The following is a 27,423-nucleotide window of genomic DNA, read 5'->3' as shown; positions in this document are numbered from 1 at the left end:
TGCTTCTTGCTTTTTGTGCTGAGGTTTCCTTAGTTTTGGTGCTTACAAACACGTAAATTTCCTTAAGTTAAACAAGACATTCATAAGCAAAATAGCTTCAAAAATGAATAATGAACAGCAAACATATACAGTGAAGCAAACCATCAAATGGACACATTAACATAATGTTTTGATGAAGGAGTTCACCCTTCCTGGGCTACATCTCCTTGGTCCATCTTCCATGGCTTGGGCCTCTATATTAGCTCAATGTGGAAAAAATGTTGTTTAAAAAGACCTATGGCTCCTGATACCTACACCAATGTGTTCATAAGGTCCAAACTAGCTAAGAACACTTCTTTTTGATATCAATTTGGTCGAAAATTGAGTGAGTTATGCTTCATTCAATTCTTCCTAGGAAACCTCTACTAAATATGGAGAGACTCCAGTTAAGTCTGCCAAAACTGATAGTTTCCACTTAATTTGGTGCGCCTCTAACTTAATCATCTAGTTAATTAAATTCTAAATGACATTAATTAATATTAACGTGATTAGCGCGCTAAGCGCCTATCCTCTGGCCCTTGGTCACGTGCTTGAGGTCACATGGGGTGGGGGCTGGCCCGCAGGGCTGGCTCCCACCACCCCGCTATCGGACTTTAATTGCACGTTGAAATAGGTGGATGTGGCTATACATTTCAACTCCTACCTTGGTGGCTCATTGATAAGGCATAGACTTTGGGTGGGGGAGGTTATGGGTTCAAAACCCACCTCCGCCTAGCCCGTATGTTTTTTCCATTAAAATTAATACATTGTCACCATATGATTTAAACATGCACCATTTCGAATGCGGATTTATGATTTGATATATATATATATATATATATATATATATATATATATATATATATATATATATATATATGTATATCTTTATACATACATACATACATACATACATACATACATACATACATACATATATATATATATATATAAAATTTAAAATCATATAATATAACATAATAATTATATATAATAATAGTTAAATAAAGAAATAAAAATCAAATTCCACCTTAAAAGCTAATTAGGCAATTTCACCTTCTCTGAGACAAAATGGAAAATCTGGAGGTGACACTTGTCAGAGCTCCATTGGGGGAAAACTAAAGAAGATTCCCCTTTCTGACTAGACTGCCATGTCATCACTCTGTCCCATTTTGCAAATATTTTAGTTATTTAGGAAACGAACAACAGGCCTTTTATCCTTCATCCAGACTCTGTTTTTGATGAAACGAATTGTGTTGCAATTGTCTTGACAGGATGGACACAGACATACAATTTTCGAGCCAATATGAGAACTTTGAATTTCTAGCTAAACATTGGGCACCTGATGAGGGACACATCATTTCATCTGAAGGCATAGTTGTAGATCCTGATAAATTTAAAACCATCATGGAATGGTCTGTCCCCAAAAATGTTGCAGATATTCGGTCTTTTATGGGTCTAGCGAGGCATTACCATCATTTTATAAAAGGATTTTCTATAATTTCTTACCCTATAACTTCTTTGCAACAAAAGGGAAGAACCTCCAAGTGGATAATAGATTGTCAACACAAGTTTGAACAATTGAAACATTTATTGACTAGAACCCCTGTGCTAAAAGTAGTAGACCCAGAGAAAGATTTTAGATTTTGCATAGATGCTTTCCAAGAAGGTGTTGGGGGAGTTTTGATGCAAGAAGGGAGAGTAATACCTTATGAATTTCATAAGTTGAAATATCATGAGCAAAGATATATTCTGCTTATGGCTTAAAATTGACTGCAGTAGTTCATGCTTTGAAGGTATGGTGACATTACTTGTTAGGGGAAATATTCCTATTAATTATTGATCCTAGAAGTTTGACAAGTTTCTTTAAACAACCTAATATAAATGCATGCCAAGCAATGTGGACCACCTTTCTAAGTGAATTTGACTTTGACATAAGTCATCTTAAAGGAAAAGAAAATCATGTGGCTGATATAGTAAGTAGGAAATTACATTGTGTGTATGACATTTCCTATAGTCAAGTATAAATTAACTTACTTCAATGGATCAAAGACATTGATCCAAAGGATCGAAAGTACAAGTTTTTATGGGAGCAATCCAAACAAACACAAATTATGGAAATCAATCCGAATATGGTATAAAAAATGATAATTTGTTAACTTTTAGGGGAGAATATATGTTCCAAATCAAACAACCGTTAAAAATTTTATGTTGGATGAGTTTAATAGAAGTCCATATGCTGGCCATCCCTGTTATCAAAAAATGTTTTTTGTAATGAAAAAGGATTACTTTTGGCTTGGTATGAGGAAGGATATTGATGAATATTTAGCCAAATGCTTGGAGTGTCAGTAGGTTAAGGTCAAACACCAACAACCTTCTAGTTTGCTACACCCACTACCTGTTATTGAGTGGAAATGGGACATGATCACATTACATTTTATAACAGGCCTACCTAGATCATGAAATAAATATGATTCCATCATGGTAGTGGTGGATAAATTGAGAAAAAATGACCCATTTTATTCTTTTCAAATCCACATTCAAGGCTATTGAAATTGTGGATATATTTATGAAAGAAATATTTTGATTTCATGGTACAATGAAAGTGGTGATTTCTAATAGGGACATGAAGTTTACCTTCGCATTCTGGAAAGCCCTTTTTACTGGATTGGGTACTCAGATTCAGTTCACTACTGTGTGTCACACACAAATTGATGGGAATATTGAGCATGTGAATTAGGTACTTGAGGATATGTTAAGAATGTATGTAATGCAACAACCAACCAAGTGGGAGGAATATATCCACTTAGTTGAATCCATGTGTAATAATAGATACCACGACTCATTGAAAATGAGCCCTTTTTAGGTATTATATGGAAAGAAGTGTAGAACACCTATTAATTGGACCAGTCCTGAAGATAAGTTAATAAAAGGAACGGACATGTTAGCGGAAATGGAACAAACAATGAAAAAGGATTGGTAGAATTTAAAGGTTGCTCAATATAGACAAAATGATTCCGTAGATAAGAAAATGACTTACAGAGAATTTTGATTGGGAGACCATTTATATGTGTAAGTTAAAGCCAAAAAACGCACCTTAACATGGGATGGTTGTGGAAAATTAGCACCACGATATCGTGGACCCTTCCAAATTTTGCAAAGAGTGAGACCTGTAGCATACCAACTTGCACTACCAAGTCATATATGAGTCCATAATGTGTTTCATATTTCATTGTTGAAGAAATATATATATGATCCCAGACATATCATTCTTAACCCTGCTTATTTTTTCGGAGTTTACTATACATATTATACATTTTTAATGTATTTAATCTTATATTCTCGCTGATTTATTATTATTTGTTATTTTTAAAATTTATTTATTGATTTACTTTTTAATTAATTTAATTTGAGAGATGTTCTTTTTAGCTTTGAGTTATTTAATAAGTTTTGTTTATTTCTCTTATAATTTTTGTTTTTTTAATCATTAAATTATTTTTTTTAATAATTTGGATATTTTTTTATTTTCTAATTTAATTTTTGTTTATTAATACTTTTTTCTCTTAAATAAATTTTATGATTAATTATAATTCACTAATTTCTTTGAATGAATTTTCAATTTTTTATCATATCCTTTGATATTAATTTATTTTTGCTCATTTTCCTTGTTTGAATTTTCTTAATCCTATATAACCAAGGGAAATCAAACAAAAAATATCTAGATATATATTTCTTAATTAAATTTTGTATTTATTAATTATATACATACATATATATATATTTTCTTATTTTTTATCATTATTCTTATATATATAAAACTTCTCCGCTGAAATAAATTTTAGGATTAAATTTCCTTTATTATAACTATTTTATTATAACTCTTTTACTCGTTTGTCAAATTTTGACCTTGTTTTTTTTATTAATTTTTATAATAATTAATTTGTACACATTTTAAATGATAATCCTTATTTGACGTCTTTTGTTTCCTAAATTTTAATTTTTGATCTTTTCTGGTTTTCTGGTAATAAATTGTCTTCTTAAAATTGTTTCTGTTTTTTACGCGTTATAGAATTTTAAAAAAATATTGTTATTTTCGTCCTATAATACCACGATGATATTCTTTTAAATATAGTCTACATGAAAATATTTTTTTTTGAAATTATGAACAACATCCGCCAAAATGGAGAAATAACCATTTATATTTATAATTATCTTTGTAACCATCATATTTTATAGTATATAATTAATAAAAATATTAATGTTTATTAATTATTTATGAAATATATATTTGTTAGAAATTAAGATCAATTTATCATGTAAATTAAAATAATGATTTATATTTATAATATTATATTTCATAAATGTATGTTTAAATTAAATTAGTAAGTAAATAAGAATTTGAGGTTTACAATAAAAGTGTAATGCCCCAACGATTGTAAATACTTGTTATTTATTGTCATTAACTGAAGGCTTAGAGGAAAATCCTAGTGAAGCTCTGAATGTTTAAAAGGTTTATTTTTATTGTTTTTGTTTAATAGAAAATTATTATGGGTCTTGGAATTCACGAGAAAAGACCCTAAAATGAAATTTTGTACTTCCAGATAGTTAGTCACAATTATCTTTTCTCTCTCTCCCCCTAGAGATGAAACACCTAAGGGGGAAAGATCTGAGAATGGCATGATCAGGCTGGAGGTAACAAGAGAGAACAAGATTGGAGAACTGGTACCTTACACACGACATTGTGAAGGTTGGGTAGGACATTGCCAGACTAAGGTGTTATTGATTTGGACAGAGAGCTAGTGGAAACCTTAGGAAAAGATTCTTGAGTTGAGAGTTTTGGATTGGACTAGTGTGGTTCTAAGGTCCAAGAGTAGATCATCATAAGATACGATCTCTAAAAGTGTTCTGGAAGGAGTAAAGATTGGGGATGATTGGACATAATTTCCATTCTCGTGGTTGGGAGGAGAGGTATTTTACTGACTGAGTTCCCCACAGACTAGATTGATACATATAAGTACTTTTATATTTGTAAAACTTATGCAAATGCTATCATTTTTATAAGGTAATGAATTCTCTTATGAATATTTAGTAATGTTGTTCAAAGAAGATATTCTCCCTAATTTTGAAGGCAAAGGAAATTTGTTTTTATGGCTATGCATACATGAGTTTGTGAAGAGGAATTTGTATTCGCAACAAAATAAACACCTGTATTCAATTTGTCTTACTTATGAATGAAAATATATCTTGTATTTATGTAGGGTATAATAGCCTTAAGATTACAGGACATTATGAGGAAGAGGGACTATAACCGTGTAATTACAATGGGAGGAAAAGGAAAATAGTTCGTAAAAGAGAACTTTCCTCAAAATTACAAAGGCCTTGAGACACAATAGTAACAAAACCAGAAACTAGGACATAGTTTCTCGTTAAACTCCAAACTAACAAACCAAGGTTCATTAAAGAGTAGTCCAGAACCTTGCAGACTTATTTTTAAGTACCCCAAGGGTAGTGGGTAGTTCCCAAGTGGCTCATGTCCCTCCTCTCTGTCAACTACCAAAAAGAGAAACTAAAAGAATCAAAGTACATAGGTAACGTACAAGGAAACTGTTCGGTGTCAATTAAGTTAACTTTAACAAACTACAAAGTATCTGTAAAATGGAGATTGCCAATGCTTCCATAAACTCGAGAATGATAGTACATTGACGAAGTTTTGTAATAAGACTAGAGAGTAAGAAATTATGCTTAAAAATTACACGATGCAAGAACCATAACTCTGTATTTTAAGCATATTAGGAATCGTAAAGAAAATATTCAACAAGTAATCATTCTATAAAGGAAAGAGATGAAAATTTTGAATATGTATGCACCAGGGTCAAAACCCTGAAACTTTAAAAGAAGGATGTGAATAGTGAACGAAGTAAATAGATCCCCTACAATAATGAGAAGTTATATAGACCAAAAAGCTACAACTTAATCATTTAGTGCTGCCATGGTGGGACATTAATAAATAAAATGAGATTCTAAAATGCTTCTATTAATTCAGAGAAATGATATAACAAAAAAGGTCCCTACTACAGTTACAATTAACATAGAGTGAACCCTTGTTCGAACTGTGGTAAGTAAATTTGCACTAATAATGTATGCCACTTTAGATTGTACAAAGACTAGCTAGGGTTTCCGGAAGGTCCCTTCTTTTCTCAAGAATAAACATTAAAAGTTTTGGCCCGGAAAGGGAAAGACTTCCAGAAACCATTGCACCGCTTAGAGAGTGAGACTAATCGGAACCTGGAAAGTGAAAATTGTGTGAGTCTAATCATGATCTCAACCTTAAGTATCCAACCAAAAATCATCTTGGATAAGGGAGAGGCATAAAGACCCAACTTGTGAGCTACCAAAAGATTTAGTTAGCTACATTTTCGTGGGTCAAATCCCTGCATATTAGCATAAATAAAACCTATTTAAAATTTCAAGGAGGAATTCGGTATAAGATTATTATTCACCTATGTGGAAAGATACCAGTTCTTCCGCTCCTAGTTGGCTATGAAGGAATTTTTAAACCCCGTTGTCACTTGTAGCAAACATGAGGAAAAAAAACAATTACATGCCTGTGGGAGAAACACGTGTAATCATGTAAGAAAGTAGAACCAATTTGATTTGGTAAAGAGAAAAGAAGTACCTATAAATTTGAAGTGATGGAAAGGAGTGAAAACCCTAGCACCGCTAAGGTAATTTGCAAACATGGAGAGGCCCACAGTGAATCAGTAGAATGATTGGTCGAACAACGAGGGTTGGGGTGAGTTGATTACCCTTAGCTAACCCTTTTCAACCTTCGCCATTGATCAAGTGGTGGAAAGATCAACAGTAGGAACAAGACCAAGTGTCCCACGAGATTGATGGAAAATGAAATAAAATGTACCCTAGGTGATCGAGAATCATGAATGAAATAGATATGATAATCAAGAATAGGTTGTCAAGACATTAACTTGGGTACCATAGTATTAACAAATATAACTATTGTAGATAAGATGTATGACCCGCAAAAAATACCCATGACACTTATCAAAACAAGTTATTAAAATATGGCTGAATACTAGGGAGTAGGTTAACATATTGCTTTCACTAGCCCTCGTAGGTTAGCATTTTATTAACTCAAGATAGCTATTTTGTTTGTTTTATTAATATGTTACGAAATTTCACAGGGCTACCAACTATGGTAAATCAAGTATGTAAATAAAATAAAATAAAAATTGTGGGATGTATTTGTGCATGTTACAAGTGGTATAATGACATCATGGCTACAACACTATGACATGTTTGGGTAATTGTGAAATAAAATAATATTAATGATGCACAGAGAAATTATAAGCAACATGAGGATAGGAGCTGGAATCACCCCACCCGGGAGGCCATCTATAGGATCCAAACCTGTATCTTTTGCAGAATCCAACCCAGATATGTGGGTTCAGTTGGGAGAGGAATCCCACAATACAAATGCAATGCTTTTAGAAATGGTTCAACAGTTACAGACTAAGATGATGAATTTAAGAGGTTATAATGAGAGGCTGAGTTTAGAACACAAGAGAATTATGGAAATTTTCTGAGAGAAAAAAACAAATAAACCCAAATCCTAGTCCTGATAATGGAAATAGAGTTGAAGAGAACCATCAAAGAGAGGCCAATCCAAAATTTGAGGGAGGTCGAATTAATAATGAAGAAGAATCTAAAAATGCTTCCGTTGGAAAAGGGACCAAGAGGCAAAAGGTTGAATTGCAAGGGGAGTTCAAAAAAATCAAACCCCCAAGGTTTGATGGAGAAGTAGAATAAGTTTCTGAATCTTGGCTATCAACATGAATAGATATTTTTATATTTATGAGTACGATGACAATTTAAAGTCTAGGTTGACAATTTATCAACGCCAAGGTAAAGCCACCCTATGGTGGGAAGAAATTAAAACTATTCAGAGAATCAACAAACAAAAAGTAATGTGGGACAATTTTCAAAAACATCTCAAGTATAAGTAATTAACATAACGATTCTATGTTGAAAAAGTAAAAGAGTTCCATGATCTGAAATTAGGGCAGGAATCCATGGATGAATTGGTAACCAATTTCACCCCTCTAATGAGGTATGTTTTCTATATCCGCAAAGAAAAGGCTAAGGTGTAACGTTTTAGCAGTGGTTTACCATCTTTCATGAAGGAAAGGTTGGAGTTTGATAACCCGAAAATGATGCATGAAGCTATTTAGAAAGGCATAATTTACTACCAACAAATGAAGCAAAAAGGGGAAAGTGGCAGAAGTTGTCCAAATAAGAAGGGATAGAAAAATTTCCAGAATACGAAGAATGAAAAGGTTTTTGGTGTTAAGAATGCACATAGAAAATTAAAAAATGGACCACCTAGAAAGAATCAACAAAAGTTTCATTTGCAAAGTGAAACCAAACAAGTTGAGGTGTTAAGAAGACCAGAGCCTAGCCAATCACAAAAGCCCCTTTGTAGTGTTGGGGTTGTGGAGAGCCCCATTATTATAAAAAATCCTTACTATAAGAGAATAGAGCTAGTTGCTAGAATTCAAGAAGCCTCTATAGTTGGGGAGATAACAAGAAATATACGAAAAATAAATGTTACTTTGGAAGATCACTAGGCTGAATATCAACCTGCGATGGTAGAATTTGAATGTAAAATAGTTAACCATTCTATCTCTATTTTAATAGACTTAGGTGCAAGCCTAAGTTATATCAATCCAAAATTAATAGAGTTGTTTCATTTTCAAATTCCAAAATTTAAAAACCCTTGGTTAGTACAACTGGCTACTAGGGCTAAAAGAAGAGTGATTACTAAAGTGGAAAATTATCCTGTTGAAATAGAAGGAAAACAAAATAAGGTGAATTTAAATATGTTGCCTTTAGTATCCTACGACATGTTAATCAGAATGGACTGACTAGAAAGACATTGGTCTTTCGTGAAATATAAGGACAAGACCATTAGTTTCCTCACATAAGAGGGTGTTATGCAAGAGATTTAGGGAATTAAAAGTGCCATTAAATTATGACCTATCACAGCTAACCAATTCAACAAGTGCATCTGGAAGGGTTTTCAAATATATTCTATACAGGTGGGCTATACCAATTCTAAGGATAAGATAACTACCTTGGAAAACATACCAGTTATTCAAGAATTCATGAATGTATTTCCGGAGGAAATTCTAGGGTCACCTCCTAAGAGGGATATTGAATTTACCATAGAATTAATTCCAGGAGCAACCCCAGTGTTAAAAGCCTCTTATCGTATGACCATAAGTAAATTAACTAAACTCAAAAATGTGGTTGCAAGAGTTACTAGACAAAGGATATATTTTCCCAAGTGTGTCACCTTAGGGAGCCTCAATGTTGTTTGTGACTAAAAAGGATGCCACTTTACGGTTGTGTATCTATTATAGACAACTGAATTAGTTGACCATAAAAAATAAGTATCTGTTTCCAATCATTAATGATTTATTTGATCAAGTTAAAAGTTCTACCGTATTTTCTAAAGCTGATTTGAGGTGCGGTTATCACCATATAAGGATAAAGGAAGAGGATATCTGTAAGACAATGTTTAGAAATCGCTATGGTCATTACAGATTTGTCGTTTTTCCATCTGGGATTACTAATGCCCCAACAAAATTTATGAGTTTTATGAATGGTATTTTCCATCCTTACTTAGACAAATTCATTCTAACTTTTATTAATGATATTCTAATTTACTCGAGGAATTTGGAAGAGCATAAGGAGCATTTGCAGATAGTGTTGGAAACCTTACAAGAAAAATAGCTTTATGATAAAAACAATAAATTATATTTTTATAAGGATCAAATCCAATACTTGGGACTGATATGTTTTTGTATGATTAGTTTTGTTGTGCTAATAAAAATTACATATTTATAAACATGTACTTTCTTCTTGCTTTTTGTGCTGAGGTTCCCTTAGTTGTTGGTGCTTACAAACAAGTAAATTTCCTTAAGTTAAACAAGACATTAATGAGAAAAATAGCTTCAAAAATGAATAATGAACATAAAACATATACAGTGCATCAAACCATCAAAGAGACACATTAACACAGTGTTTTGATGAAGGATTTCACTCCACCTGGGCTACATCTCCCTGGTCCAACTTCCATGGCTTGGGCCTCTGTATTAGCTCAATGTTGCAAAAATGCTATTCAAAAATCTCTATGCCTCCTGATACCTACACCAATGTGTTCAGAAGGTTCAAATTAGCTAAGAACACTTCTTTCTGATCTCAATTTGGTCGTAACTTGAGTAAGTTATGCTTCATTCAATTTTTCCTAGGAAACCTCTGCTAAATTTGGAGAGACTCCAGTTAGGACTGCCAAAGATGGCAGTTTCCGCCTAATTTGGCACGCCGCCAAATATTTCGTCAACTTAATCAACTATTTAATTAAATTATAAATGGAATTAATTAATATTAAGGGCAATTAGTGCGCTAAGTGCCTATCCGCTAGCCCTTCGTTTGCGTGCTTAAGGTCACATGGGGTGGGGGCTAGCCCGCAGGGCAGGCTCCCATCACCCCGCCGTCGAACTTTAATTGCGTGTTGAAATAGGTGGATGTGGCTATACATTTCAACTTCCACCTTGGTGGCTTCTTGGTAAGGTGTAGACTTTGGGTGGGGGAGGTTACAGGTTCATAACCCACCTCCACTGAACCTGTATTTTTTTGCCATTACAATTAAGACATTGCCACCATATGAATTAAACATGCGCCATTTCAAATGCGGATTTATGATTTGATTTATTTTTTTAATTAATATATATATATTAATTATATTATAATATATAATTTAAAAAATCATATAATATAAAATAATAATTATATATAAAATATTTATAATAATATTTAAATAAATATTAAATAAAAATCAAATTCCACCTTAAAGGCCAATTAGGCAATTTCACCTTCTCTAAGCCAAACTGGTGAATCTGGAGGTGATACTTGTCACATCCCCATTGGACGAAAAGTGAAGAAGATTCCCTTTGTTGACTGGACTGTTGACTGGACTGCCATGTCATCATTCTGTCCCATTCTGTAAATTTTTTAGCTGTTTAGGAAAATAAACAACAGGCCTTTTTCACCTTCATCCGGACTCTATTTTTGACAAAACAAATTGTGTTACGATCATCTTGACGAGATGGACGCAGCCATAGAGTTTTTGAGCCAATATGAGAACTATGAATTTGGAGCTAAGTACTAAGCACCTGATCATTCCTCCCCACTGGAAGCCTTTTGGACCCCAAAATATACTATCAATTGTTCAGCAAGTGAGGGTACAAATCCCTCACCTTTTTAGTCTACAACCATTTGGCTTGAGAAGGCTTTTGTCCCTTGAGTCCCACTCTAAGGTATTCGACATCCCCTCTCTTTGAAGTTCTAGTTCTTTTGTCAAGTAAGATATCTTGCTGAAGCTCATCTAAATATTCTGGCAAGAAATCATCTATTGATGGTAGCTAAACATGCTCTCCTTGATCATCAATCAAAGGAGGCTCAAACGATATCAAATTCTCAACATTAACAACAGAGTATATTTGCATGTAAGGAGGAAAATCAAGCTTGAACGCATTATTACCAATCTTTTCCAGAATTTTAAAAGGACCATAATAGATTGGTTTCAGCTTTTTACCTTCCCCTTGAAGTCTCTCTTTGCTAATATATAACCAAGCATCGTCGCCAACTTGAAATTTGTGATCAATCTACAGTTTGTCATGCCTTGCCTTGTAGCTGCTTTGACTTTTCTCAAGTTGTTCTTGCATTGTATGATGTTTCAACTGAATTTTCTCTATGAGCTTCCTTGCCTTATCGATGTCACTGTGACCTTTGATAGCAACATCTTTCTCAAAGATGAAGTGCAATGGCGATCTTGGCAAGCATCCATAACATGCTTCAAATGGAAATGTGTTTGTGGAATAATGTTTTGCCCTGTTGTATGCACAGTTTCTGTAATGCAACTGTTCATCCCACAACTTGAGATGTTTTATGCAATATCCTCTAAGAAGATGAATAATTGTTCTATTGACCACCTCAGTTTTTCCATCTTTTTGTGGATGAAAGGTTGTATTCTTCTTCAACTTTGTGTCCATCATGTACCATAAAGTTTACCAAAAATTCCCAACAAATCGAGAATCTCGATCACTTACAATAGAAGTAGGAAGACCAAAATGAACCCAAATGTTTTGAAAGAAAAGATTAGATGTTTACTTAGCTGTAATTTTTTTTTACATGGTCTTAGTATGCACATCTTGCTAAACATGACTATAACTACATATAAGTAATCATGACCTTTCCTTGACAATGGAAGACCTCCTACAAAATCCATTGAGATACTCTTCCATGGACGTGAAGGTACTGGAAGTGGAGCGTGTGAACCAAGTTTCCTATTACTAGGCTTACTTGTAGCACATAAAGAACATCCTCTTATGAAACGAGAAACATTATCCAACCTGCGTGGCCAAAGTGTCCAACAATAAATGAAGTGTGCGCCTCTCTTATGATACTGTTTCTTTCTACCTGTGGAATACATAACTTGCCAAAGTGATACAACAAACTGTTAAGTACCTGATAATCCAACTCTTCCATTTGGTTTCCTTGACTCAAGCTTGCATATACTTCTTGAAAGTCACTATCATTTTCATATTGTTCTATGTAAATTTCATGCAAAATAGAATTATGCTTGAGTATAACAAATGAATTTACAATAGGCCTTGAAAGCATATCAACTACCTTATTGTACATTCCATTTTTATCCCTGATACCAAATGAAATTTTTGTAGAAAACCCATCCATCTGAAATGGCGTGACTGCTGCAACTTTGATTGTCACTATAAATACCGCAATGGTTGATGGTTGGTATGGATGATGGTATCCTTCCCCATCAAATAGTGCTTCCATTTCTTAACACTTTGTACCAACATATAAAGTTCTTTGTCATATGTGGGATAGTTACAACTTCATTAAAAATTTCAGAATGAAATGAAATGGGCTTTCCATGCTGCAATCAAACTGCTCCCATGGCATAATTGCTTGCATATGTTTGAATCTCGAATGGTTGTCTAAGATCTGGAAGTGATAATACTAGTGCTGAACTTATATTTTGCTTCAAAGCATCAAATTCTTTCTGCTGTACATCTCCCCAATTGAAGATTTTCTTGACACTTTTCAATGCATGTAATGGAGCTGCAATAGAAGAAAAATTAGCAATAAACTTTCTCCAATATTGTGTTGACCCTAAAAAGCTTCTTACCTTTGTAACTGTATTGGGCTTGGGCCAATTCAGAATGACCTCAACCTTAAAGAGGTCTATCTTCAGTTCACCTCCTCCAACAATGTGCCCCAAATATACCAAAGAAGTCTTACCAAATTCCCACTTCAACATCTTTAAAAAAAACTGTTCTTTTCTCAAGACATCAAGTACTTTGTTTACATGCATGAGATGTTCATATCTTTACTTCTTGGATATGAAGATATCATCTAAGTAGACAATGACATAATCATCTAGAAATGGTCTGAATACATCATTCATTACTCTCATGAAAGTAGCTGGAGCATTTGTAATACCAAAAGGCATTTCAAGCCACTCAAACAATCCTTGTTTAGTTTTAAATGCAGTTTTACAAATCTCTTCTTCAGCTATCATAACTTGATGATAACCACTTCATAAATCTAACTTAGTGAAATAATTTGCAAACCTCAACTGATAAAGAAAATCATCAATTCTTGGGAGTGGATAATGATTCTTTACCGTGATTTTATTCAGTGCACGGAAATCCGCACACATGCGCCAAGTACCATCCTTCTTTGGCACCAAGACAATGGGCGAATCACATGGTGAAGTAGATGGGCATATGATACCTTTTCTCAACAATTATTGGATTTTTTTTTTGATTTCCAAACTCTCCATAATAGACATGTGATACATGCCAATGTTTAGAAGTGGAAAATCTTGTTGCAACTGAATCTCATGCTGAATTCCCCTCTTGGGAGGTAACCCCTTTGGTTCCTGAAACATCTCGCCATGCTTGCTTACCACATCAAACAAATAAGATTTCAATTTATCATCACAACCTTCAAAATATTCATAATCAATATCATTCTTTTTCTTCATAATGAGAAGCACAAAATTTTTACTTGCATTTACTAGTCTCTTCATCTGCCCTGCATTAACTAAAGAAATGTTCAACTTTTTGTGATGGGCTTTCACTATGTACTCCACCCCATTCTTGAGAAATATTTATTTGTTGTCATGGTGATAAAATACTGCTTTTCTATCATACAAATAAGGACTACCCAAAATGATTCCTGAGATGTCAAGTGGAACTACATCTAACTCAACTTCATCAATGAACTTTTTAGTAATGGTGAACTTGAATAAACACTTCCTTGTAACTTGTAAGTTTGCATTGTTTACTATCCAACCCAATGGATATGGCTTGTGACGAGGTACAATTTCGAGGTTTAGTTTTTTAACCAAGTCTTCTGAAATCAAGTTTGGTTATGACCCACTATCAAATAATGCATCAATCTTTGTATGATTTGAAATCACTCTAACATGAAACAGCTCTATTCTTGACTCCTCATTTGGAGTGTTGTTTTGACTATGTGATGAACTAGTGCTTGCAACAGTTTCTTTTCCTTTTGCAACCATGGTTGAAATCTTGGTCTCATCACCAAAATCTGAACCAAGGTCATGTTTTGTGGTAGTTGTCATCTTTTGTTTTCCCTTATTGTTTTGTTTCTTAGGCCTTAATTCGGGATGCAGTTTCCAATAGTGGGCTTCATGATGCCCCTCTTTGGAACAATTCTTACATGTGATTTTCTCCCTTTCTTTCTTCACACTTGCATTCTTCTTTCCCTTCCATTTTCCACCCTTTTCTTTCTCCTTAGCCTTGAATGGCTTGCTCTTAATACCCTCTTCTGGAATGTTCTTTCCTATAGATTCAAGGTGCGTGGCTTGCACACATACCTCATCTAAATTTTTTGGATTAAACATAAGGATAATATGTTTTAAATAGGAATGTAAACCCCCAATATATTTCAGCAGTGTATCTTGGGAATTCAAATTCAATCTTAATAACAAAGCCATTTTTCTAAACTCCTGTATATAATCTTGGACTGTTTGGCCTTTAAGCTGCCTAAAATTCTGCCAACTCATAATGGCTTTTTTCATATAGGCTAAAGGATAAAACTATATTTTAATTGTAGAAACAAATTCAACCCAAGTGATGGATATCTTACTATGGATTCTCATTTCCTGTTGAGTTTTTGCTTCCCACCAAACTAATGCATCTCCTTCTAGCCTTAGGGAAGGCAACTGGAACTTTATGTCGTCTTCTTGAAGGTTCTGAATTCTATAGTATACATCCAATTGTCAAATCCAATTTTCCAACTTTTCTACATTCACCTCTCCATTGTATATGCAAAGGTCGAATTTTATGTCCAATTTCAGTAATGGAGTTTTTCCTTTTTGGGTTTTGGAATGAGTATGGGTAGTTGTAGTGGTGGTAGTGGAAGATGATGCTGTGTGAGATGGTGAAGATGATGAGGATGGTGGAGATGGAGGTGGCTTTCCAACATTCCCTTTGGAATCCTTCTTCTCATCATTTTTGTCCTTTGAGATTCCTTCTCCATGTGGAGGTTTAGAACTCTCTCTAACCATTCTAGTGTTCATCTCTTCATATAGGACTTTAACCATCTCAGTCAAAGTGTAGAAATATTTCTTGAATTATTCCTCTTTTGAAGAGGTACCTCCAGGCTCTCTTTCTCTAGAAATAATGGCTATGGATTTAGGCTCAGAAATTCGTATTGATTGTACCTCTTAAATCTTGGTTGAACGCAAAACGAGAGAAGTTTCAAGTGCAACTGGAATTGGAACTTTGGGTGGTGACGATTGTGGCCTTGTGGCTCTCCTTCTTCTAGGCATTACCTTAGGATTTTCAACCAATAGCTTCCATTCTCCTCTTTGCAACTCTAACCTTGTAAGCATCACAATTTTTCAACCATTAAAATTATAATTGCACAAACTCAAGAAATTAAGCAATTCAACCTTGTGCTCTTGTACCAAATTGATATATTTTTGTATGATTAGTTTTGTTGTGCTAATAACAATTACATATTTATAAACATGTTCTTGCTTCTTGCTTTTTGTGCTGAGGTTTCCTTAGTTTTTGGTGCTTACAAACACGTAAATTTCCTTAAGTTAAACAAGACATTCATAAGCAAAATAGCTTCAAAAATGAATAATGAACAACAAACATATACAGTGAAGCAAACCATCAAATGGACACATTAACATAATGTTTTGATGAAGGAGTTCACCCTTCCTGGGCTACATCTCCTTGGTCCATCTTTCATGGCTTGGGCCTCTATATTAGCTCAATGTGGAAAAAATGTTGTTTAAAAAGACCTATGGCTCCTGATACCTACACCAATGTGTTCATAAGGTCCAAACTAGCTAAGAACACTTCTTTTTGATATCAATTTGGTCGAAAATTGAGTGAGTTATGCTTCATTCAATTCTTCCTAGGAAACCTCTACTAAATATGGAAAGACTCCAGTTAAGTCTTCCAAAACTGTTAGTTTCCACTTAATTTGGTGCACCTCTAACTTAATCATCTAGTTAATTAAATTCTAAATGACATTAATTAATATTAACGTGATTAGCACGCTAAGCGCCTATCCTCTGGCCCTTGGTCACGTGCTTGAGGTCACATGGGGTGGGGGCTGGCCCGCAGGGCTGGCTGCCACCACCCTGCTATCGAACTTTAATTGCATGTTGAAATAGGTGGATGTGGCTATACATTTCAACTCCTACCTTGGTGGCTCATTGATAAGGCATAGACTCTGGGTGGGGGAGGTTATGGGTTCAAAACCCACCTCCGCCTAGCCCGTATGTTTTTTCCATTAAAATTAATACATTGTCACCATATGATTTAAACATGCACCATTTCGAATGCGGATTTATGATTTGATTTAATATATATATATATATATATATATATATATATATATATATATATATATATATATATATATATATATATATATATATATATATATATATATATATATATATATATATATATACTTCTTGCTTTTTGTGCTGAGGTTTCCTTAGCTTTTGGTGCTTACAAACACGTAAATTTCCTTAAGTTAAACAAGACATTCATAAGCAAAATAGCTTCAAAAATGAATAATGAACAACAAACATATACAGTGAAGCAAACCATCAAATGGACACATTAACATAATGTTTTGATGAAGGAGTTCACCCTTCCTGGGCTACATCTCCTTGGTCCATCTTCCATGGCTTAGGCCTCTATATTAGCTCAATGTGGAAAAAATGTTGTTTAAAAAGACCTATGGCTCCTGATACCTACACCAATGTGTTCATAAGGTCCAAACTAGCTAAGAACACTTCTTTTTGATATCAATTTGGTTGAAAATTGAGTGAGTTATGCTTCATTCAATTCTTCCTAGGAAACCTCTACTAAATATGGAGAGACTCCAGTTAAGTCTGCCAAAACTGATAGTTTCCACTTAATTTGGTGCACCTCTAACTTAATCATCTAGTTAATTAAATTCTAAATGACATTAATTAATATTAACGTGATTAGCGTGCTAAGCGCCTATCCTCTGGCCCTTGGTCACGTGCTTGAGGTCACATGGGGTGGGGGCTGGCCCACAGGGCTGGCTCCCACCACCCCGCTATCGGACTTTAATTGCACGTTGAAATAGGTGGATGTGGCTATACATTTCAACTCCTACCTTGGTGGCTCATTGATAAGGCATAGACCTTGGGTGGGGGAGGTTATGGGTTCAAAACCCACCTCCGCCTAGCCCGTATGTTTTTTCCATTAAAATTAATACATTGTCACCATATGATTTAAACATGCACCATTTCGAATGCGGATTTATGATTTGATTTGATATATATATATATATATATATATATATATATATATAATTTAAAATCATATAATATAACATAATAATTATATATAATAATATTTAAATAAAGAAATAAAAATCAAATTCCACCTTAAAAGCCAATTAGGCAATTTCACCTTCTCTGAGACAAAATGGAAAATCTGGAGGTGACACTTGTCAGAGCTCCATTGGGGGAAAACTAAAGAAGATTCCCCTTTCTGACTAGACTGCCATGTCATCACTCTGTCCCATTTTGCAAATATTTTAGTTATTTAGGAAACGAACAACATGCCTTTTATCCTTCATCCAGACTCTGTTTTTGATGAAACGAATTGTGTTGCGATTGTCTTCACAGGATGGACACAGACATACAATTTTCGAGCCAATATGAGAACTTTGAATTTCTAGCTAAACATTGGGCACCTGATGAGGGACACATCATTTCATCTGAAGGCATAGTTGTAGATCCTGATAAATTTAAAACCATCATGGAATGGTCTGTCCCCAAAAATGTTGCAGATATTCAGTGTTTTATGGGTCTAGCAAGGCATTACCATCATTTTATAAAAGGATTTTCTATAATTTCTTACCCTATAACTTCTTTGCAACAAAAGGGAAGAACCTCCAAGTGGATAATAGATTGTCAACACAAGTTTGAACAATTGAAACATTTATTGACTAGAACCCCTGTGCTAAAAGTAGTAGACCCAGAGAAAGATTTTAGATTTTGCATAGATGCTTTCCAAGAAGGTGTTGGGGGAGTTTTGATGCAAGAAGGGAGAGTAATACCTTATGAATTTCATAAGTTGAAATATCATGAGCAAAGATATATTCTGCTTATGGCTTAAAATTGACTGCAATAGTTCATGCTTTGAAGGTATGGTGACATTACTTGTTAGGGGAAATATTCCTATTAATTATTGATCCTAGAAGTTTGACAAGTTTCTTTAAACAACCTAATATAAATGCATGCCAAGCAATGTGGACCACCTTTCTAAGTGAATTTGACTTTGACATAAGTCATCTTAAAGGAAAAGAAAATCATGTGGCTGATATAGTAAGTAGGAAATTACATTGTGTGTATGACATTTCCTATAGTCAAGTATAAATTAACTTACTTCAATGGATCAAAGACATTGATCCAAAGGATCGAAAGTACAAGTTTTTATGGGAGCAATCCAAACAAACACAAATTATGGAAATCAATCCGAATATGGTATAAAAAATGATAATTTGTTAACTTTTAGGGGAGAATATATGTTCCAAATCAAACAACCGTTAAAAATTTTATGTTGGATGAGTTTAATAGAAGTCCATATGCTGGCCATCCCTGTTATCAAAAAATGTTTTTTGTAATGAAAAAGGATTACTTTTGGCTTGGTATGAGGAAGGATATTGATGAATATTTAGCCAAATGCTTGGAGTGTCAGTAGGTTAAGGTCAAACACCAGCAACCTTCTAGTTTGCTACACCCACTACCTGTTATTGAGTGGAAATGGGACATGATCACATTACATTTTATAACAGGCCTACCTAGATCATGAAATAAATATGATTCCATCATGGTAGTGGTGGATAAATTGAGAAAAAATGACCCATTTTATTCTTTTCAAATCCACATTCAAGGCTATTGAAATTGTGGATATATTTATGAAAGAAATATTTTGATTTCATGGTACAATGAAAGTGGTGATTTCTAATAGGGACATGAAGTTTACCTTCGCATTCTGGAAAGCCCTTTTTACTGGATTGGGTACTCAGATTCAGTTCACTACTGTGTGTCACACACAAATTGATGGGAATATTGAGCATGTGAATTAGGTACTTGAGGATATGTTAAGAATGTATGTAATGCAACAACCAACCAAGTGGGAGGAATATATCCACTTAGTTGAATCCACGTGTAATAATAGATACCACGACTCATTGAAAATGAGCCCTTTTTAGGTATTATATGGAAAGAAGTGTAGAACACCTACTAATTGGACCAGTCCTGAAGATAAGTTAATAAAAGGAACGGACATGTTAGCGGAAATGGAACAAACAATGAAAAAGGATTGGTAGAATTTAAAGGTTGCTCAATATAGACAAAATGATTCCGTAGATAAGAAAATGACTTACAGAGAATTTTGATTGGGAGACCATTTATATGTGTAAGTTAAAGCCAAAAAACGCACCTTAACATGGGATGGTTGTGGAAAATTAGCACCACGATATCGTGGACCCTTCCAAATTTTGCAAAGAGTGAGACCTGTAGCATACCAACTTGCACTACCAAGTCATATATGAGTCCATAATGTGTTTAATATTTCATTGTTGAAGAAATATATATATGATCCCAGACATATCATTAATTGGGAAGATGTATAGGTTTAAATTTTTATGTATGTATGAATGTTTTGATTTAGTGATTAAAATAGAATTAATGGAAGTGTTATGATTATGAAACATGTTGAACCAGATGGAGAGTTCCTAGTAGAACCTCTGCGCATTCTTGATCAAAGAGAGACAATGTTATGGAGTCAAGATATCACCTAGGTAAAAGTGCAATGGAGGCACTTTAGCCTAGAAGAGGTCACCTAGGAAGATGAAAGCATTATGCAACAAGCATATCTTGACCTGTTCCAAGGGAAAGAATGAACACTAGGGATGGTGTTTCAGGGGAGGGGTATATGTAACACCCCCAACTACTGTAAATACTTATTATTTACTGTCATTTACTTTTACCGCATAAGAATCAAGTAATTGAAGGCTTAGAGGAAAATCCTAGTGCAACTCTAAACGTTTAAAAGGTTTATTTTTATTTAATAGAAAAAATATGACAAGTCTTTTAATTCATGGGAAAAGACCCAAAAATGAAAATTTCAACTTCTAGATAGTTATAGAAAATTATCTTCTCTCTCTCTCCCTAGAGACCTTACAAAGGATGGTGTTAAGGTTGGCTAGGAAAGTTCTAGACTAAGGTGTTCTTGAGTTTGACAGAGAGCCATTAGAACCCTTAGGAACAAACTATTGAGTTGAGAGTTTTGGGCTGGACTGGTGTGGTCCTAAGGTCCAAGAGTAGATAATCTTAAGATACGATCACTTAAATTGTTTTGGAATGAGGAAATGTCAAGGGGATATTGGACATAATTTTCATTCTCGTGATTCAGAGGATTGGTCTTTTTGTCACTAAGTTCCTGACAAACTAGATTGATAAAGATAATTACTTCTATATTTGTTTTAAAACTTATGAGAACTTTGTCATTGTTATAGGGTAATGAATTCTCTTATGAATATTCAGTAATGTTTGTTAAAACAAAGATTCTCCCTAATTTTGAAGACATAGACAATTTGTTTTTATGGCTATGTATACATGAGTTTTTGAAGAGGAATTTGTGTTCTCAGCACAATAAAATCTTGTATTCAATTTGTATGACTTATGAATGAAACTATATCGTGAATTTCTGTAGGGTGCAATAGTCGTAATATTATAGGATTTTATGAGGAAAAGGATTGTAACCCTGTAATTACAATGGGAGAAAAGGGAATAAAGAAACCTTAAAAGAGAACTTTCCTCAAAATTACAAAGGCCTTGAGACACAATATTAATGCAACAAGAAACTAGGACACGAGTTCTGGTTAAACTCCAAAATAACAAACCAAGGTTTGTTAAAGGGAAGTGCAGAACCTTGCGGGGTTGTTTTTAAGTTCCCGAAGGGCAATGGGTAGGTACTAAGTGGCTCAGGTGCCACCTCTCTGTCGTGTACTAGAAAAAAAAGCACATAGGTAACGTACAAGGAAACCATTCTATGTCAATTAACTTAACTTCAGCAAAATACGAACTATTTGTAGGTAGGAGATTGCCAATGCAACCATAAAATCAAGCTTGAGTATGCATTAAATAAGTTTTGTAACAAGACAAGCCAACCAACCAGAGAGTAAGAAAATATGCTTAAAAATTTCACAATGCAATAACCATAACTCTGTATTTTAAGCATATTAAGAATCGTAAAGAAAATCTTCTGTGACATTCAACAACTAATCATAGTATAAAGGAAAGAGAGGAAAAATTTGTATATGCATGCACCAAGGTCAAAACCCTGAAACTTTAAAAGAAGCATGTGAATGGTAAATGAATTAATCATATCCCCTGCAATAATGACAGATTATATAGACCAAATAGCTGAAACTTAATCATTTAGTGTTGCCAGAGTAGGATAGTAATAAATAGAAAGTGATTTTGGAAAGCTTCTATTAAATTAAAGAAACGTTATAACAAAAGAGGTCCATGTTGTCATTACAATTAACAAAGAGCGAACCCTTTTTTGAAGGGTGGTAAGTAAATTTGCACTAATAACATCTTCAACTTTAGATTGTACAAAGACTAGCTAGGGTTTCCTCAAGGTACCTACTTTTCTCTAGAATATACATTAAAATATTTGGCATGGAGAGGGAAAGACTCCAAGAAACCCTTTCACCACTAAGAGAGTGAGAATAATCAGAACCTGGAAAGAGAAAATTTTGTGAGTCAAATCTTGAGCTCAACTGTAAGTCTCCAACTAAAAACAATCTCGAATAATGGAGAGGCATGAAGAACCAACCTGCGAGCCACCAAAATATTTAGTTAGATATATTTTTCTGGGTCAAAGCACTGCATAAAATAAAAATATAATATATATATATATCTCCAAGGCTCATTACCTATTAGGTAACCCGAACCCTTGGTTAGTTATCTGCGAGCCTCTGAAAAAATTTGGAACCCTTCTTATTTTATAAATAAAACTTATTTAACATTTCAAGGAGGAATTCAACATAAGATTATTATTCACCTATGTAGATAGATACCAATTAGTCTTCTCCTAGTTGGCCATGAAGTAACTTGTAAACCCTGTTTTCACCTATAGCAACCATGAGGAAAAAATAAAACTATTACATGCATGTGGGAGAAACAAGTGTAATCTTGTAACAAAGGAGAACCCATTTGTTCTAGTAAGGAGAAAAGAAGTACCTATAAATTTGAAGAGATGGTGTTAGGTTCCTATACCAATAGGAGTCATAATTTTGAATAACTATGGTCAAGCCTTGTAATATTGTACATACCTTTGCTTTCTACAAATGTTTTCCATATTATTAAAAAATAAAAAAATGTAAAGAGGGTATGCCCTAAAAGAAATATCAAAGGACAAAAAGAATAAGAGAAGGTAAAAAAATGAAAATATATGAACCCCAAAAACAAAAAGAGACCATGAAAGTGTGCAAGACTAAATGCCACCACTATTTACTTTTATGCATAATAATGATTGTGTACAGCTTGTTATTCATGCTATAGTCCATGGTAATCAAACTGCTTAATCTTGGTTATTTCATGATTTGAATTTTATGTTTATAATTAGAGAATAAAATGTGACCAAATAGTTTAATCTTGGGAGATCATTAGATAGGTAGAGAAAATAAAATGAGCTCATCAGTTTAATCTGAGCCCTTGGATGATATAAGGTTAGAATTAGATAGATTACTTTTCAAAAGAAAAATGGATGATAAGGGTTTGCTAGTCTAAATGCACCCAAATAAAATGAAGAAAAAATGTTAGGGTAAGTAAATGGGTAAGTAGAAGAAAGGTTGTTGAAGTATAAAGTTGATTGGATCAAAACACATTCATCATGCTTAGACATATGTGCTAATATGTATGATCAATTATGAAGGCAAAAGCAAAGGTTTACAAGTTAATTTAATTAACTCCCCCTCAGTCATTTTTTCCCCTATACTTACTAATTTCCTACCCACAAGCATGTTCTAGTACTTTTAATCCTTCAATTCAAAGAGGCTCAGAGCATTTCTCTAACTTTTGGTGGGATCGGACCCTCGGCTTAATGACTTATGGACATCAAGTGTTAGAATCCCCTTCATAAAAGCCATCCCCCTTCATTTCTCTAATAAAACCCCTTTTCCTAAGGTTAAACTTCATTTGCCTAAGAAAAGTGAAAACCCCCATGTAAATCCTATTTCACCCAAAAAACCCACAAAAAACACTTTACCCTAAGTATAAAGTGCAAGCACAAATATTACACTTTACACTATGCTTAGGGTGATATCCACTCTACCCATCACATTTCACATTAATTATTAACTTTATTATATAATTCTCGATAAAACCTTTTCTCGTATATTAATTAAATCTTTTAAAATAATATCCCACCCTTAGTTTTGATAAAAACTATACAATTTGCTCCTTATCCCAACAAAATAAATAAAACCTGTCATTAAAACCTGCCCGATCAACTAAGCCTGTGATTAAGTCTTAAATTAATCACAAACCACTTGTGATTAAAGCCTGGGGCCCCCTAAACTTTTTCCCCATCTTGTCCGTGCTATTTGACCACCCGACTACCGTCCGATTGTTAGCACCCAAATCCGACGATCCACAGCCATATCAGCCGCACCCGATGGCCGATCATTACCCTCCCGATAAAGGTGTTTTCCCTCAAACTACAAATGCTACGTGTTAGGTGTGAGGGTAGATCAGGTGACCCATCCTCAATACCGCCTTCGCCACAAAAGTGGTGCAATGGCCTGGGAAACTGCCTCCCCGCATAGGACAAGACCATCACTGTTCACTTAACTAATCCCGTGCCAAATTTAAAAAGTTGCCCGTTAAAACCCTGAAAACCCTTGTTTTCATTCCTTTTGCCCTGTTTCATAGTAAAACCTATCAAACCTTTCTGGCACCACCCTGAACCTCTGCAACACAATTCAACCTCCGATTACTTTCAAAAAACATTACCATGACTCCATCCTCAAACATCCCTGTGCAATAAAGCCATCAATCGCCTTTCCTACCAACCTATGTTTTCTTAAAGATTGTTGTATTTTGTAGGTAATTAGCAGCAGACTAGACCTTGGATAAATAGTTTTGATACTAGTCACAAAACTTGTTTACTCCAAGACTCGAAAGGAAATCTATTTAAAAACATTCATTCATTCGGAAGAAAACAATTATACACAAAACAAAGAAAGAAATAATTCACACAGAGACATTGACTGTTAAAACAAAGGAACCAGACAGAGCATACAGTCAAAAGACAAATAGATCAAACATACAGAATGTTGATGAATATCCATTACCATATGCTGATACATATAAAACATTAAATGATTAATGTTGAAATACACAGTAAAAAATTAAAATGTACAGTAAAAGTAAAAACACAGTAAAGGATATTGACAGTCTATCACAGTAAAAGTGTATCAGATGAATGAGTATCAGATTGAAAAATCAAAGTGAAGATAGATGAAAAAAGAGAGCAGAAATGGTACATTTTCTAGAAATTTCCTGTTTAAGTCATAATTTTGCATAAACTATTGTGGCCAATCCAAGATGTATTTTGAGAAATTGGAGGACATTTGTGTTCCTAAAAGGTGAATATACAAAAACCTATCTCACTATTTACATATGTATTATAAAAAGGGAGATAAATGCATATCGTCAGAGCCTATTGTTCGGACTGTGCAAAGTCCTGTTTTTGACATCCTTTTGCAGAGAATATTGTGAACAGCTGGAGCTGAAGTTTTGGAAACTGAAAGAGGTTTATCTCAATAACATACTTATCTACAATAACCTCTTTCAAGTTTTACATATCTATCACGGATTGAGATATACAAAGGTATCACTGGACCCTAATTTGCATAATTTCTGGGGCAGAATACACAAAGGAAGGAGGCAGTTAGTGACTTGGAAGCCTCATCATCAATTAAGAGTTGCTATCAAATTAGACTTTCTCTTCTTCATCACCCTTAATCTGTAAATATAGTGCCAAATATATTCGTTAGTTTTGAGTTTCCTTTATTTAAGTTCTATTAATGTAAAACAACTTGAGATATTTGTAAAACCAATCTTCATATTTTTTCAAGATATTTCAGTTTAGAATTTGTATAAATACTTCTTCATTTGAAGTATTTTAGGGTGGATTCTTAGACATTTCTATAGACTTCTTGATCGAAAGTATATAAGCCATTGGAGCATTGACTGAGCCAACAAGCTGGATTGATGAATAGAGACAAGACATTTCACTGGATTCATGTGTAGTGCGAAGTACAAACAAGTATTTTTTTTTGTTTTGTTATCTTTCTTTAAAAGTTTCTCAACAATCTTTAATGTATCTGAAATCTGAATGTTATAATAGGGAATGATATCTTAGAATTTTCTTCATTGCACTCTGTTTTAACTATTATGCATTTTAATGTTTTTTGCTAATTATCTACATTAAGGAATTCTTGATTGCTCCTTAGTTTAGGTAGACTCCCTTTGATCTATAACAAAGGATTCTTAATTTCCCTTTGCTCATGATTGTCCTTTGTTCCTCATTTAATCCCGATTTGAGGATTCTTAAGTGCTCTCTCACCCTAGTTAAGAACACTTCAACCATCCAGCCCAAAGGCCTGTGCTTCATTCTGCTATCTTACCCTATGAACATTCCCTTTAATGAGTTGATCTAGTTCTACTGCCCTTCTTTTGACGCCATATGCCCAATGGTCTAGAGACATCATTCTATCCATCTGTTTCAAGGATTCCACTGCCCAATCTTCAACACAAATCAAAACCCCCCTGAACTTTCATAACTAGCATAATATCCCATCAAACAAAGCTAAATCATATAGTGAGAGTACTCTCTGAGCATTAGGAAGGCCACGTCTTGATCTCCAAAAGTGGTTAGTGGTTACCTCGGTGATCTCCTACTTTAACCTTGGGAAATTACTCGGTGATAACATAGTGGTGACCATATTGGGGAGAACTAACATTTTCTTCATAAATCTTTTACAGGTTTAGATCTGATCTATGATGGTGGACAATGATCAGACACACAAAGGTTAAAATCATCCACCTGGCGACTCCAAATCAATTCCACAATCAAGACTCCACTGGAGGAATGAACCTGAAAGAACTATGTGAAAAGATTAGGCTTTTAACTTGGATTGTTATCCAAGACATTATGTTCTTTCTCATTGATAAAGTTTTTCAATGTATATTGTGTTTTAGAGAAGATTTGAGATTAATTTTTTATTATTTCCCTTTAAAAAGTGTAAATATAAAGTCTCCTTACACATTTGAATAGCAGTCTTATAACTCTTATGAAGATCATTTTCCAACCAGGAGCATCAAAAAATCAAGTTTAATCATACAATCCCTGTACATATTCATGTACCTTATAAAGTTCCTGATAGATATAAGCCACTCATCTTACCTCCTACACTCCATGCTTTCCCTAACAATTATTACAAGTATCTCCCTAGGTTTGATGGAGAGAATGGTATCACTGTCCAAAAACATATTCAATGTTTTGAGAATTCTTTGGACTTATTTGAAATTGATGAAAATGATGTTATTATTAGGATTTTTGCACTTTCTTTGCAAAGTAAAGTAAAGAGTTGGTTCAAGAATTTACCTATTGCAAG

The sequence above is a fragment of the Pinus tabuliformis genome, chromosome X (genome assembly GCF_031772625.1).
Source record: "Pinus tabuliformis cultivar Carrire ecotype Pingquan chromosome X, CPIR1, whole genome shotgun sequence".
Taxonomy (NCBI): Eukaryota; Viridiplantae; Streptophyta; class Pinopsida; order Pinales; family Pinaceae; genus Pinus; species Pinus tabuliformis.
This window is presented reverse-complemented; position numbering follows the sequence as displayed.